Consider the following 10037-nt stretch of genomic DNA (forward strand, 5'->3'; position numbering starts at 1 on the left):
TATTGAAGACGTTCGCTACTGATGTTGGACACTAGCTTATAGCATACATAAGCTCTCAGCGCAGTGCATTTGTTTCAACAGCACTATTTTCTGCTTATGTTGGTTGGATCACTGACAAAGTCGCCGCGCACAAGATAGCCGAAATGTTGACATTTTTCTTTTTAATTGTTACGCACTGTTGTCCAAGAAACCGGGCAGTGAGTTGGTGAGTGCGCACAGACTCGTGAAAAATTAGAGTGAACATTAGTTTGGATGCAATGAGATTTAGAGACCGTACCGATGTGTTCCCATGGTATATCTGCGCTTTGGATCATATTGCGCGCCACATTTTGCCAGCATTTGATTGAAACAATCATGTGCTGTTTATTCCTTATTAAGGTCGCTGTTCATACGGCGACAAAAAGCCCAGAAAATAAGACCTGATATATAAAGTAAAAAGAGCAAGAATTAACTTCTAAAAAGGACCGACGAAGAAAGAATAACAACTGTGACATCGGGCACTAGGTCAAGGTGGGTGCTAGTTCAAGATACCCCAACTGGTTTATAGTTCGGCATCCCCTTATCTGTTCATTACATCACATTGGGTGTCTTGTATACAGAGGTGGTCAGTAACGAAGTACGTCTACTTTTTCGAAGTACTCAAGCAGTTTTCCTCTACTTCTGGTACTTACTCAAGTAGATCTGATTTTCCCTACTTCTACTTCTACTTCGTAATATTTTGTGATCTACTTACTTACTTACTTACTTTTCGCTATTTTCAGTTTGTCAAGTAGAAGTAGTTCAATCTTCCAATCAGGAAGATAGCCTGAGAAATTTCGGGGCTGTTTTCACGGAGTATCAACATTTAATTTTCACAAAAGTTGAGTAAAGCCAAGAATTTTCGTGGCGCTTCGCGCGCAGTGGATACGGAGTCGCAGGTTGGCGTGGTTCCGTCTACACCACATTGTCGCCCTGCGCCCATATGAAATAATCCACCACAGTATATATGGCTCATCATAACGTTTGAAACTGATGTTTCGCAATCTAGCATTTACTTGTCATATCGTAATCTAGCATGTCCATGGCGTGTCCTACCTAATCTGGAAACGTGGACTCTGACTTTGTTTTAGTTTTAGAGCTGTTTTAGCTCACCACCTTTGAAACTTTCTGGAATAAAGGCATGAAATACATGTTCCACTTTTAGAAGTAGTATTTATATGTCACTTTTAATTCCCAGTAGCCTATCATATACTTTGAGTTATAATTAATATCAGTTCTTTTGTCTGGATAACATACATGTTGAAGTATAAAAGCAAGTGTGGTAATGCCTTTAAGCTACAAAATATGGCATTTTTACGGTCCACCATATTTTTTATTCACGTTTACTAATTCTTATGTTCGTGCATTTTACGTTGGTATCGTTTGTTTCTTATTGGTCTAGGATTAGTAATTACCGCCAATCATTATTTCCTCGTGTGTCGTGCTTTGTATTTATAGCCTGTGTTCTGTTGTCTACTGTCTTTTTCGTTTAACTGCACTCTGGACCGTGTCGCTGCCTAAAGTTATTCTGCTGTATAATATACTGATTCCGTATTGCAACCTCGTCGTATTGAGTTATTGTTCAAACAAGATCAAGAACATAACACTAATCGCGCAAAGTGCTTACACCGTATCCTATACAACTTCTCCGTATTGCTCTTCGACTAAACTACAGGCATTATTGTATGGGGTATGGCGCCGTACCATGCTATTTTCTAAATCGTGCTATTCGAGAAAACAGAAGATTAGTATCGCATTTCCATATCAATACTATCATGATGTGGATGAATGCTTATGCTATCGAAAATTAGATACCTGTTGGTATGGATCAATAAGAATCAAGCTCGTCACCTTTCGCATAGCTCAGAGGTCTCAAACTCAAATGTGCTCGCGGGTCAATTTCCTATTTTTGATGGCGCCGCGGGCCGCACCACCAATAATAGGGGAATTCAATGTATTTCAAAGTGGGTCTTATTTCCGGGTTTCGAGCATAGCTCTACTCCTGATAACTAGGCTATATTAACATTTCATTACGGAAGTCAAATAGAATCAGCGTTTGATTTTACCTTCGAATGTTGGAACAGATCAATAACAATTTGAACATAATGGATCTGTGCAATAACAGTAGACATGTGCAATCTCCGAAGAATCCGTTGGTGTTACAGCTGTGAAGCGTAGGCTACGACAAGTTAATACTCGCCACATTAAATTGGCGATAATAACATATATAAAGATACCCAAGATGACACGGGATGTAACCAACTATACATCAAAGGGGCGACATAATGCCAATGTCGGTAGCCATACCTACATGCTTTGATATCTAAATAAGCTACGCAACTCAAGCTACGACCTTTTGATATTTTACTATTTCTCCTATCAGTTTGATAGTTTGTTCAGAGTGTCCTATATGGTGTGAACACAAGAAAATCTCACGGCTCAGTGAAATTGGTCTTTGTCACACTTTCCATTTGGTCAGTAGTTTTGGACGGTAGTAGTCAGTAGTAGTTTGACGGTAGTTTTTGATCAATGGAAAGCTACCGCGGTACTGATTGCGAAAATATAAATTTTATTCCGTTTGTGACTCTGGAACTCGCCAAAATAAGCCTCAAATGTTGCATTGTAAGTGAGTTTGGTATTGTGACGCAGCCATGCCGTCTGAGCAGATCAGAAGCAAATGCGCGCGAGAGTGAGAGTGCTCAATCGCTTGCGTAACAATGGCCAATACGCTTGCAGCATGCAGTGCTCCTCGCCTGCTCCCAGACGTCATTGCTGCATCACAATACTAAAGTCACATACAATGCAACACTCGAGGCTTATTTTGGGGAGTTCCGGGACCACGAACAGAATAAACTTATATTTTCGCAATCAGTACCGGGGTAGCTTACGATTGATACTCATTATATAAAATTTAGGCTAATACAGGACAAGCCGGACAAAAATTACCGTCAAATAGCATTCGACCACATGGAAAGTGTGACGTACACCAATTTCACTGAGCCGTGAGATTTGCGTGGTTGTACCAAACCAAGGCATTCAGAGTCACAAAAGTCCTTCTCTGATTACAACGTTTGACGTGACGAGTACGAGTAATTCTACAGAGGGTCGCGTCCAAGACCAAATCACAATTTTCAGTCACGAATCATCAACGGGTCATGTTTTACCATATTAAACAAGTAATGTCACGTAATAGTTAATCTTCCACTGAGTGGTAACTTTTGAAAGTGATGTATTAGTGAAGTTTGATGAGTAGTTTCAGGCTTCTGGAGTAGTTTTAGAGCGAATTTTAAGTTCTCAAAAATTGGTAGTAAAATATTGTCGAATACTTCGAAATCCAAAATGCCGTCGCGGGCCGCACAAAATGGTCTAGCGGGCCGCGTGTTTGAGACCTCTGGCATAGCTTAATATGCACCTTTTTACAATCCATGTGAACGAATTAGGATCGTTTTGACAACTACTTACTTACTTGAGTACTTTTAAAGTCAGTCAATTCCACTTCTACTTCAAGTAGTTTTAGGTTGCTTATGGAAGAAGTACTTCTACTCGAACTTGAGTAGATTTTTTCGTCGCTACTTCTACTTCTACTTGAGTAGCTTTCTTGACTACTTTGACCACCTCTGCCTGTATATCTCATTTTACATTGTGTGTGTGTCTTGGGCAGATGAAATTATAATCTAACCATTGATTGATCGATTGATTGATTGATTGATTGATTGATTGATTGATTGATTGATTGATTGATTGATTGATTGATTGATTGATTGATTGATTGATTGATTGATTGATTGATTGATTGATTGATTGATTGATTGATTGATTCATTCATTCATTGATTGGTGTCAGCTTCAGTCTAATTCGACCGGACTTATGAGAGCAGGTTGCAATTTTCAATATGACCATGAGTCGATGGTAGTCTTGTTTTGTGCATGTGGTAGTATTTCATAGTTTTTATACCAAATCTTCGTAATAAGTCAGAGTCGGTGAAGCAGATGTTTGCAAATGTAACATAGGGTTTCCATTATGAAGTTTTGCAATGCTGATTTTATTGAACTCAATGTTTTCTTATATATTTGTACGAGGGCGACAGTATGAGTCCGAGCTACAGAAAGTTGCTCCCCTTTATTATGTTGTATAAATTCATGTACCATGTCATTAAAGTAACAAGTAATAATTTTTTGTATGCTCCAATGTTACAGTTACCATATTTTTGTTTCATCAATTACGGACACTCTTTAGCGCCCACTAGCGGGCTTCACAATGAGGTATGAGCATGTTGTAAGTGAATATGACGTCACACTAGCAATGCTGCGCCTGTCGACTGTATACAGGAGTGCAGTGGAACAAAGGTTCTGAATTGGGTCATCTCTAATGTGAGCTCTGTTGATTGCTTGGGTCTGCAACAGATTTCTTCACCAGCCGGATGGAATTGTCTGGTTGACCTTTTCCGGTCTGCTGGTCGAGTGTTTGGCAGACCAGCTATACTGTTAGATCGGTGTGGTTATCTGGTTGTGTGCTGTAACCAGGTCCGAAAGAACATTTCATTAATAGGTTGCTTACTAAAAAGGTCAGCTTGCCGGCCAAGACTTACTCACGGTCCATTTTGGAAGCTAATCACGTCCAACATCTTTGCGATCCCCAGAATAAAGCAAACGACTCCCGGGTTTAAAACAACTGTCTCTGACTAAAGCCTCCAAACGGCTTTAACCAACTATAGGAATATACCGTTTTCTTGTAATTGCGATAATAATTAGACATATTTCAGTAAATGATGGTTATATTTATTTATTCTTTATTGCAATTTTTGCGAAGACGGTGCGTCGTCCCTATATTAATATCAATATACGTTGCACTTAATCGCGCGCAGCGTGAACAAAAATTTATAATACCAATAATCTGCTTACAAATATTATCGTTTATGATGATTTACGAAAAAAAATTGAGCCTACTTCGAGCCTTCAAAACTCCGGACATTTAGGCATATTTTAGAATTTCCTCTGGACGCAGTTTTTACAGTGAAATTCCGGATGTATGGCAACCAGGGCTGTGGAGTCGGTAAATTTTACCACCGACTCAGGCTCCGACTCCACACATTTTCAATATACCGACTCCGACTCCGACTCCGACTTCTGAGTCTTTAAACGTACCGACTCCGACTCCGACTCCTGGGTCTCTAAACGTACCGACTCCGACTCCGACTCCAGCATTATTACCAATTTACTTCAAAAATTATATGCCACATTGTCGGTTGAATGACTATCATACAACCATACATATGCAAACATATGATCAACGGTGGCATGCTAAATTGTTTCATTGTGGAACAGCTCGAATTACCCACTATGCAATTGACATGAAAGATTTGCTAAATATAATTCCTTTTTCAAGTTTTAATAACTTGGGCTCTCTAATATACTGAAATGTATGAATCATTCAAATATAGCAGATATCCAATCATGTATAATAAAAATGTAGATAAAAAATCCTAGTGTAGCTCTTGTGTATGATTCAGCAACTAATAAAGATATTGAACTTACTAATTTTGTCATTGCACACTATCCTGATTACAAGCACACGCACTCCTATTACTAATAGACATTGGTCATAAATGGAATTTAGTTAAGTAGTCAAAGATCATAGCCTATGTCTAGTCTACATGTAGCCTACTTAATCAAGTATTCAAGGATTGGGACTGGCAGTCATTCTTAATCATTTGTTCCACCCAAACAGCTAAGCTACACTACAAATATTTTTAATTTTGTCAAGTGGGAAGCATCGTTTGGTCATATTTACATCATTTTTACAATTTTACAAAACCAGCCGATGCATTTGCTCTGTCACAGTATCATTTTTTAATTCCAAAAATTGCATCAATTTTGACTGCGTCGCGAAAACGCATATTGCGATTTTTTCCCCTCTGCAACTGAGTTGTAATTTGAAAGTAATGTCTAATTTTATCTATATCAGGGGTGGGCAACTTCTTCGGCCAAAGGGACACATGAGATTTACGAACCATTGCGCGGGCAACTGGAATGTTGATAACCTTTTTTAGTCGTCCGATAGGAGCGAACCGAATTAAGTAACATTGCAAACAAGACTTATATTAATACGCTCTAAAATTGATAACAATATGTCATGCAACGGTGCAGTGCGCAACAGACCCTGGTCGCGCGAAGCGCTAAATTTTTTGCGAGATAATGACTGAATTATATCAATAAATATGTTGCTAACATACATTGGGGGTCGCATCTGTATACCACTGGGCTCATTTGGCAAGGACAGGATTATTCGACGTTTAGACATAGCAAAATCGACGGTATCAGTGAACATGCCTCTATCATTTTGTGCAAATGTTTTGTCGACGATCTCGCTGTGAGTGCAGAAGCAAAGCCGCATGTTGGACGACACGTTATCTCCTAATTGCGAATAGTTAGACTCAATTCTGTGAATAATAGGCATTTATAATTTTCAGAAGGGGGCTCAAATGCTGAATGCAAGAAATCTAGACAATGAATCATGCGAAGTACCGAGAAAAATTTCAAGTCAAATAAATCTGCTATGAGATATTCTACTTTATGGTCATATAAGAAGATCTGGGATAAATGTGGCTGGTCCCTGGATACGTCAATGCGTCAGAACTGTTATTTAAGTCATCATCAAATTTCGCGGTCATGCTAATCAAATTTTGGTTGGTCTTGCAATTGTACCTGATGTCATAAATAATTTCGAGAATTACTTCGCAGGCCAGAACTAACCTTGTCGTGTGCCAAATTTGGCCTGCGTGCCACGGGCTGGCCGCACCTGATCGGTATGGTCATTAATAACAGTGATTGGTGGTACATAAAAATTATATTGAAAATTCTTTGAAAACAGTTGGTTCGTGGTACAGAACTTGAAGATAGCTTTCAATACAACATCCATTGTAGTAAAATATTTATTCAACTCGAAGACTTTTCGGGTGCCTCTTTTCAAGAGTTAACGGCACACTGAAGGGATTTAAACAGAATGAAAAGCAAAACCAGAAAGGCGAATTATGACGCAACAATCAGAAATTACATACCATGAAGTCCGCAATGTAACAATGGCAACAATAACAAACTTGAAGTGTACGGTACTAGTAACATATCAATTTGAAACTAAACAATAACAAACACGAATTAGAACGCACTAATGGGAAATTTGTAAGTTATACAGAAAATCTATTTGTCTACATAAAATAGGCTTGGTCAATTGGATGATTGTTGATTCTAGGGCTTTCAAATGAAACAAGGATCTGTCTCGCGCAATGACAGTACACATTTGGTCATTATAGTTTTGAGCACAAGAAGGGTTCTCACTTAAATGTTGGCCAATTGCCGAGGCGTATGCTTGGTAATCGTCGTAACAGTAGGTTTTTGCGGCTGATTTACATTGTCGTGCGAACTCCGTACGGTCATTTGCGCAAGTTTTTGAGCGAATCAATTTGGGAACGTGTTGCGTTATCCGTTCAAACAATCTTTGTGATGTACGTCCCACATACCTACTATCACAGTGGCACTTAAATTCGTAGACGACGTTACTTGCATTTAAAGCAGGAAGTACATCCTTTCGGAAGTTTGGCAGAAGTGGTTTGGTTGTATACACCACATGCGCATTAACACTATAATAACAACGGTGCACCGCCGATTTGATCAACTTTTCAAACCGATTGGACACATTGGCTAGCTAAGGTAGATGTAAAAATGCCGGGCATTTTTCTGGTCCATAATTGAGAGGTTGATCCGAACGTTTTAACACTCTTGCGAAAGAGCATTTCAATATTTTTGAAGAGCTTTTTGGAGGTACAGAACTTCAATATACAATTAAATAGTATATTCATATTGAAATGAACCCGAATATTTTCGGCTGACACTCGTCAGGGGTAATCGTCTCATTCGAAATTTCATGCTGGTGACGTCATATTTTGTGATACGATTGTTGATATACAATGTTCTTTCCAATTCTCTACTAGTTGCTGACGATTACCCCTGCCGAGTGTCAGCAGAAAATATTCGGGTTCATTTCAATATGAATATACTATTTAATTGTATATTGAAGTTCTGTACCTCCAAAAAGCTCTTCAAATATTTTCAATATATGCTCAGGATAGCCATTTTTTGATAGGACAGAATGGATCTCATCCAATTCACGTGGCAATTTTTCTGGCGAACACATGCGCAAGGCCCGTTGAACAAGAGTTGATATTAGGTTGAGTTTTCGCCGCTTCGGGCAGAAAGAATCCCAACGGATATAATGGCCAGTGAACGTCGGTTTTCTATACACTGACGTCAAAAACATTTTTCCAGATCTCTCAACCAACACGTCTAAAAATGGAAGTGCTGAATCAGTTTCTTTCTCCACAGTAAATTGTAGAGCTGGGTGGAGACAATTCAATTTAAAAAAAAACATATTACACTCTCGCTCATTATTGAAAGCAACAAAGGTGTCATCGACATATCTATAATATAATAAAGAAGAGGTTTTGGGACGTTTTCAAACATTTTTTTTTCATGGTACCCCACAAATATATCTGCCAAACTAGGACCCAAAGGAGAACCCATGGCAATACCATCGATTTGCATAAACATCACGTCGTTAAAGCTGAATTCAACACAGCTTGTAGCTAGTTACGAATACATACTTATAGGGGCCCCCGGGAAGTCTCGCCCAGGCCTCCCATTCGTAGGGCCACCACTGTATAGAAGTGATAACAAGTAGAATACGGGTGAGTCGTTTGGCATGGGTGGAGATGAGGTATTGGGGGTTAGTTCGAATATCAAAAGCAAATGTTTTCATGATAGAGAAGTTGGAGTCGGAGTCGAAGTCACGGTCATTCTCACAAACTCCGACTCCGACTCCAGTCAGTATTTTCCCACCGACTCCGACTCCAGCTATTATAGTTTTCACGACTCCGACTCCGACTCCGACTCCATCAAGCGAAAATTACCCAGACTCCGACTCCGACTCCACAGCCCTGATGGCAATCACACCCAATATGCATATTGAATTCAAGCTCATTGCTCATTGATATCACAGCAGTATCATTCTCAACCCTAATGGAATCTCGATACGTTTTGCGTAATATAACAGGTGAGCAGCGATGATTCTCCAAGTTAGTGTAATTCAATAAAAATAAAAATATATAAACAAATAAAGAATTGTGTGAGCACAGGACAACGATTGCATTCCTCCCTCTTAATTCTGTCAACTACAACATTTTTGCATCAGTTATGTCAGATGAAAGCTATTGTAACATAGGATGGATGCTATAGCTATACACATTGTTTGTTTAATTTATACTTCGAAGTGACAGCAGTGTATATTTAAGCTCGTCAAAATTCGGAGATTTTGTCGAACATTATGTTTGAGATTCTTTTTGCTGAGTACCTAAACAACCAAGCGTCAGATTATATTGGCCAGGATGTGTAAATGCTGGTACACTGTTATAAGCTCATAATGTGCGATATTGAAGGTCCAGCACTGCTATTATCTAGAGTAGCCTACTAAATAATTGACTGAGGATTCGTAGAATAATATTGGACAATTCTGGGAGTAGGCCTACTCAAAATGCAGCCGTGAATAGCAATAATGTTGGTCGCATCGGCTTTAGTTGCTGAAGAGTACTGTCAGGTATCGTCCACAGCTCATAGTTCATTATAGAATTAAAGTGATGATCATGATTTTTTGTTGTATTTGTATTTCTTCAATAAATTATTTTTCTTTTGTGATAACTAAGCCCGTCGCCTACGTTAGAGAAAACAGCACTGTACTGACTCAGAGTTATCATAACGTGGTTGTTAAACTACGTTAATGCCTATTTTTTTAAACTCTAGATATTGTAGTCATGCGGCCCGCGACCTCGACGTATTTTGAAAAGTGGCCCGTGACCCGTTTTGAGTTGGCGACCCCCGGTCCAACTACCGTAGTTTAACGAATCGAATAGTCCGATGATGCTTCCCTCGTCAAATGTGGTGATTCATTGTCGTAGCCTCGCAGACATTTAG

Source organism: Botryllus schlosseri, chromosome 15, assembly GCF_051294905.1.
Source record: "Botryllus schlosseri isolate E-star chromosome 15, Bs_hap1, whole genome shotgun sequence".
Lineage (NCBI taxonomy): Eukaryota > Metazoa > Chordata > Ascidiacea > Stolidobranchia > Styelidae > Botryllus > Botryllus schlosseri.